The following is a 6,000-nucleotide window of genomic DNA, read 5'->3' as shown; positions in this document are numbered from 1 at the left end:
ATGGGTCTATAAGAACCATGATCATCGAACAGTAGTTTAAGTATCACTTTCCCCATGTATAAGATTTGTGGTGGCAAGGCCCCATCTCATACTCCAGTAGATCCAACAGACTCAGCATTGGTTCTAACAGAACCAGGAACGCGCAGTAGTTCAGCATCAGTTCCCCCATTCACTGCAGTCTTCTGCTTCGGTTTGGTTTCTCTTCGCTCTACTCCACACTCCTCGTCCTTTCAGTCGTAGCCGGTCCTTGGTCCGATTCACTTGTTTCTCGTGTTGTTCCGCCGTTCCACCTGACGAGTTACGAAACGTAAACTGTGGCCGAGTGTGGTTGTGGATGTGGTGTGGATTAACTGTGGAGTATGTGTGGATTTTGTGGATTCTAAAAGAACACTTGTAAGTTATTATTTAATGATTTATTATAGTTGGTAGTTGTTGACATTGTATTGCTAAGTTTGTTTTTGTTTAGATTTAGGAAGTTTGAAAGTTTGTTTACAGTTATGTTTAGTGAATTCATGGAATGGTATTTCGTAAACGCTGCGAAAGTAAAACTGTTTATAAATCAGTATGATTTCATCGTGGGGATTCGTAATACTAGAGTAAATCTACCATATCTACGAAACAGACGATGTTGACAAATGACTTGGATTTGGTATTAGTGTTGTGTGGTGTGTACACAGTTGACATACATAATAAAGACTGATCCATGAACTTTCGAGTTACTGCATGAGAGTTTTTTTGCTCATTTTAAAATAATTTCCCTCCAATCTAGAATAACAACAGAGGATTTAAGTATTTCAATGAATTATTTATATATAACCAAGGGATTATTTGCACACAAAACTACATTGAAACCTAAAAAATGTGTTGCAAAAGACATTTTTTAATTGTTTATTTGCACATCAAACTATAATAAAATCACACGCATCAAACAAGAACATCGGAAATGCCAAATATTGTACATAATGTTTGGTATTAATAAATGAGGACTGCGATTGTTAAAGTCCTTTCAAACATTTTAATTTACCAAACAGTTTTTATTGAACACTGTAATATATTAAATGTGAGTTTGGGATCAATAAAAAAACTAATATTTAGGTACATTGTGCATTTGTGCCTATACATTTTGAAATGTATCTAGCGTCTTTAATTTATTAGATTGATTAGCATAAGTTTACTGATTAATGTTTGACCGGATTAATAGGCCTATAGTTATTTTTTAATTAGGTAATTAAATACTGTTCATCACACTGTTACTAATACTGCTTCACTATTTAAAATATCAATGTTCCCCGTTTTAATAAAACAATAGGGAAGATAAACTATTAGCTTACGTTTCTCTATGAATCAGAATACTGTTTCTGTAAAATTAAATTATCTTTTCAAAAGTGTTTTGGTGTTAGCTAAAAAAAAATATGTTTTATAAAAGTAAATTTTACTTGTGTGGTGAACTCGATGAAATATTAATTTTTTTCTTTATTGTTTTTGCTCCAAAAGTTCATCACAAGGTGCGAAATTACAACAATTCATTAATATAAATATTTATGGCTTTTACCCAAGGTAACTTATAATTATAGTACTTTTTAGAAAACTAAAGTCTACACGAAGAATCATTATACCAATATCAATCATTGTCCAGGCTGCAGGCTAAACTAAAATTAAGCTTTATTGTATTGTAAATGCTGAAGTCAATTGTTTTGTTTTTAGTTTATTTGAGTGCGTTCAGCAAATATTCTAAATTATTATTTTAAATATATATATATATACGAATTATATGTGTTTTTTTTCATTTTGGAATATTTAGTTAGTTGTGCTTAGCAAATGCACATTTATGATACCAGAAAGTTTCATTTTTCGTGGTCATTGTAATTTAATTCATCATACTATTTATTAGCTTATACAGTGAAATATAAGATGACAAGATAATTACTAGTTAACCGTGAGCTTTTAAGAAGTAGAGTATTGTTTTTTTTTTTTCATAGGCCTACTACATTTTAAACATTTAAGCTGAGATACAAAATATTGAGGTATCTCAATCCATTTTATCCCCAACTTCACGCCCTGGTTCATCAGAATTCCGTCGGACAGAAATAGCTCTTCGACATAACATTCTACATCTCAAACCCCATATTAATGGTCCATGTTCCTCCCCCTCCATTTGTAGGCGCCGATAGAGGGAGATGGTGAAATGGGCGCCACCATAAGATAAAGTGAGAGGGTAAACTGTAATGGAGCATAGCTGTCATCGAAACAACCCCAAAGTGAGAGTAGATTGTGTGAAAATAATAAAATACCTTGTTTTACAGTTGTCAAAAAAGCGTATTTACATTGGTTACAGCACGCAAAATAGTTAATTCCTGTCCACTTTACTTTTCCGCATACGTTATAATTTTCCGCACTGAAGATGTTCAACGTAAAAACCTACTCGTGAAGTAGGCAAGGTGATGTGTGCGTGAAAATAAAATTGGCAATACTGACTGCATACATTTCGATATCAGCTGGTGAACTGTTGTTGCTTACGTTTTGAACCGCGCATGTTTAATTATAATTGTTGTTGAATCGTTAGGTTGTAAAGAATTGTGTGTTTTTTAGATTGAAATTGTGTTATTTGTAAAAATGAGGCTACCAAAAAGGAAATGGCTTAAACAGATAGGAATAATTAGTTCTATATACTCCGCATTGTATAGAATTTTTAATACAATGCCGTAAAGCTTTTTAAAAGACTTCCTCCTTCCCTAAAGACTGAACGTTATTGAAATAAATATTTATTTTATTTATTTATTTAGATAACAATACTACATTACAGGCATAGAGCCCAATTACAATGCAGCATTAATCTTTAAGTCCATTATAGAAAGTCCATGCAGTCTTCTTGGTAGGTACACACAACATCACAATTTACATAATATTTAACTACTAAGACAAGATAACAACCAATAAATAATAATAATAACATTTCATAAAAACAATAAATAGACATATCAATAAATAAAGTAACGAAAACAAAACTCTCAGAGAACGGTTAAAAAAATATTATATAGTTTTCTGTGCAGAAGCAACCAGTTGGGACGTATGCCAACACTAATCCGCAGGCCAGCTCGCCAAGTCCACCCCGCAAGCGCGCACCAAACGCGCCGGCCGACCAATACGGCACAGTGCCGTGTAAAAACACAACACAGTACAATCACTCAGTCAGCCAGCACCCCCAGCACACGCCCGCGGAATAAACTCAAAGAGCAGCCAAACAAATCAATATCAACACACGCCGAAACAGAGTTATACAGTTTTGTCATTACATTTACAGGCGAATTTGCTCCAAGATTTGTTCGAGAGTAGTGAGGGGAGAACAGGAAGCGACAACGAGAATTGTGCCGAGGCACATTAAACTGGACTTTGGACAACAAGGCCCCGCTATCCAGCTTACCGCTCACCAGATTATGCAGGCATACCAACACAGACACTCGCCGCCGCTTATCAAGGGAATCTAGTTCAAACAATGATAACAGCTCAGAATAGGGAACACTAGTAGTATAGTGGCCAAACTCTTTGTAATACAAAAACCTGAGAAATTTTGTCTGAACCTTTTCAATAGTATCAGACAGATAGCGCTGATGAGGGTTCCATACAACTGACCCAAACTCCAACTTTGATCTTACCAACGAGCAATACAGTAACCTTATTACACCAGTATTTCTCAAGAAATTACTCGACCTACGTATGAACCCCAGAATAGAAAAAGCGGATTTACAAATGGAAGTAATATGGTGAATGAAAGAGAGTTTTGAGTCAAAAGTGATTCCCAGATCCTTAATAATTGATTTGACAGAAACAATTCTACCTCTCATTGAATAATTGAAGACTATTTTATTCACTTCAGATTTTCTTGTAAAAGACATTACAAAACATTTATCTACATGAAATTTCAAGTGGTTATCGCTCCACGATAAAAGACGATCTATATCTTCCTGCACTTTCAAACAATCTGACACACAAGTAACTTTACGAAACATTTTCAAATCATCAGCATATAACAAATATTCACAGTTTCGGATGCTATCAGATATGTCGTTTATGAATATTGTGAACAGCAGTGGGCCTAAATTTGAACCCTGAGGTACCCCTGAATATGCACGGAATTCAGAAGATGAAAATCCGCCATAGCAAACATATTGAACTCTATCATGAAGATATGAAGAAAACAATTTAACAAGAGGACTAGAAAGTCCAAAATAATTTAGTTTTGAAAGCAGTGTCAAATGGTTGACCTTGTCAAATGCCTTTTCGAAATCTGTGTAAATTACGTCCACCTGATCTCCAGAATCCATTGCCGACAAACAATATTCAGAAAAATTAATCAAGTTGGACGTGATCGATCTACCAGGAAAGAAACCATGTTGGTGCGGGCTGATGAAACTCTTTACATGAACAAATAACCTTGAATGTATTATGGTCTCGAATACCTTGACAGGTGAGCTAAGAATTGCCACTGGCCGATAATTTTTTATTTCTGACTTCTGACCCTTTTTGAAAATAGGGACAACCTTAGCACGTTTCCAAAATGTAGGAAAGTAAGAGTTGTAAATAGAAAGATTAAAAATATACAACAAAGGAGAGACAAAGTGTTCCGCACATGCTTTGAAAATGTAAGGAGGAATACCATCTGGTCCTACAGAACGTTTTGGCTTTAATTTGCGAAGAGCTGATTGCACCTCAGAGCGAGTGATCCCTACGAGTGTCATGGTCGGGACCCCTGGCAACACCGGGGAGCGGAGCGCACGGCTGCACAACTCCGAGCCGTCCAACTGATAAGGATCATAAACAGAACTAAAATATTTAGCAAAGCTTTCCGCGATCTGCTCTCCCCCCTCCACCTCCTCACCATCTATACACATTGCAGCTGGTAAGTTAGATACATTTTTCAACTTATTAATTTCACTCCAAAATACCTTAGGATCAAAATTACATCTATTTTCAATACCATCAATATGATTTCTATAAGCAATTTTTATATCATTCTTGATAGTTTTACGTAGTTCCTTGTACTCATTATAAAACTGTGGGATCTTATATTTATTATATTTTCGCAACAATTTCTCTTTCCTCTTTACTAAGGCAATTAAATCTTTACTAAACCATGGAGGAAATTTAGACTTAAACTTTTTTACCACAGGAACACATAAATCAATTACATTATTGATTTCTTTATAAAATAATTCCACAGCACTATCTACATTTTTCTCACTATAAAGCTGTAACCAAGATATATTTTTAAAGCCATTATACATTGAAAGAAAATCAGATCGTTTATAATTACGGAACCAACTATATGAATTAAAACCACACTTAGATGAATTGAATATTTTAAAAGTAACATGTAAAGGTGGGTGATGCTTATCGACATTCACTAACGCAGTCGCATCTTCAGTTACATCAACATTATCTATGTCAGATAAGACCAAATCCAGAGTTCTTCCATTCACATTCTTAATGTCATTGTGTAAACGTAAACAATAACTTTTCATAAAAAACAACAATTGCTTACAAATTTCACCACTTGTAGCTAGATCAAACATTTTCCCCATTATTGGTAAATTAAAATCTCCTAATATTAAAAGCTTTTCTTTTTTTATATTATACAGATCGATTTTTTCAAAATAGTTAATATAATCATTGAGAGAACTGTTAGGCTTAAAATAAACAACAGACACAATTAAAGATATGTTATTAGGGAATTCCAACTTCAGCCAAATATTTTCTCCCTCAGTTTCCAAAAAATGAAGCCTACGGGATTTGATGTGAGAAGCTACTCCAACTAACACCCCTCCACCCCTGGACATTCCAGTCCGCAATTGACATCTGTCCCTACGGTACACTTGGTACTGGTCGGGGAACAACTCTGCACTAAAAATGGAGTCATTAAGCCAAGTTTCTGTTATTGCAACAATATCCCAATTACACTCCAATATACCCAATCTAAACTGTGTGGTTTTTGATCTTAATCCT

At 34.7% G+C, this 6,000-nt stretch overlaps 1 protein-coding gene across 1 annotated transcript in view; it reads left to right on the top strand.

The window, feature by feature from the left end:
* The first annotated feature begins 245 nt into the window (after window positions 1-245).
* The window catches only part of LOC129004997 (brain-specific angiogenesis inhibitor 1-associated protein 2-like), a 67,700-nt gene continuing 61,945 nt past the window's right edge, over window positions 246-6,000 (top strand). The window contains exon 1 of the mRNA XM_054433739.1: window positions 246-393. The gene's annotated coding sequence lies outside the window, so the exon portion shown is untranslated. The remainder of the gene's footprint in view (window positions 394-6,000) is intronic.

The sequence above is a fragment of the Macrosteles quadrilineatus genome, unplaced genomic scaffold (genome assembly GCF_028750875.1).
Source record: "Macrosteles quadrilineatus isolate MER2022 unplaced genomic scaffold, UCM_ALF_1.0 Scaffold_14__1_contigs__length_3811126, whole genome shotgun sequence".
In the NCBI taxonomy this organism is placed as follows: domain Eukaryota; kingdom Metazoa; phylum Arthropoda; class Insecta; order Hemiptera; family Cicadellidae; genus Macrosteles; species Macrosteles quadrilineatus.
The sequence above is the reverse complement of the archived record's forward strand: the minus strand, read 5'-3'. Positions and strand labels throughout refer to the sequence as shown.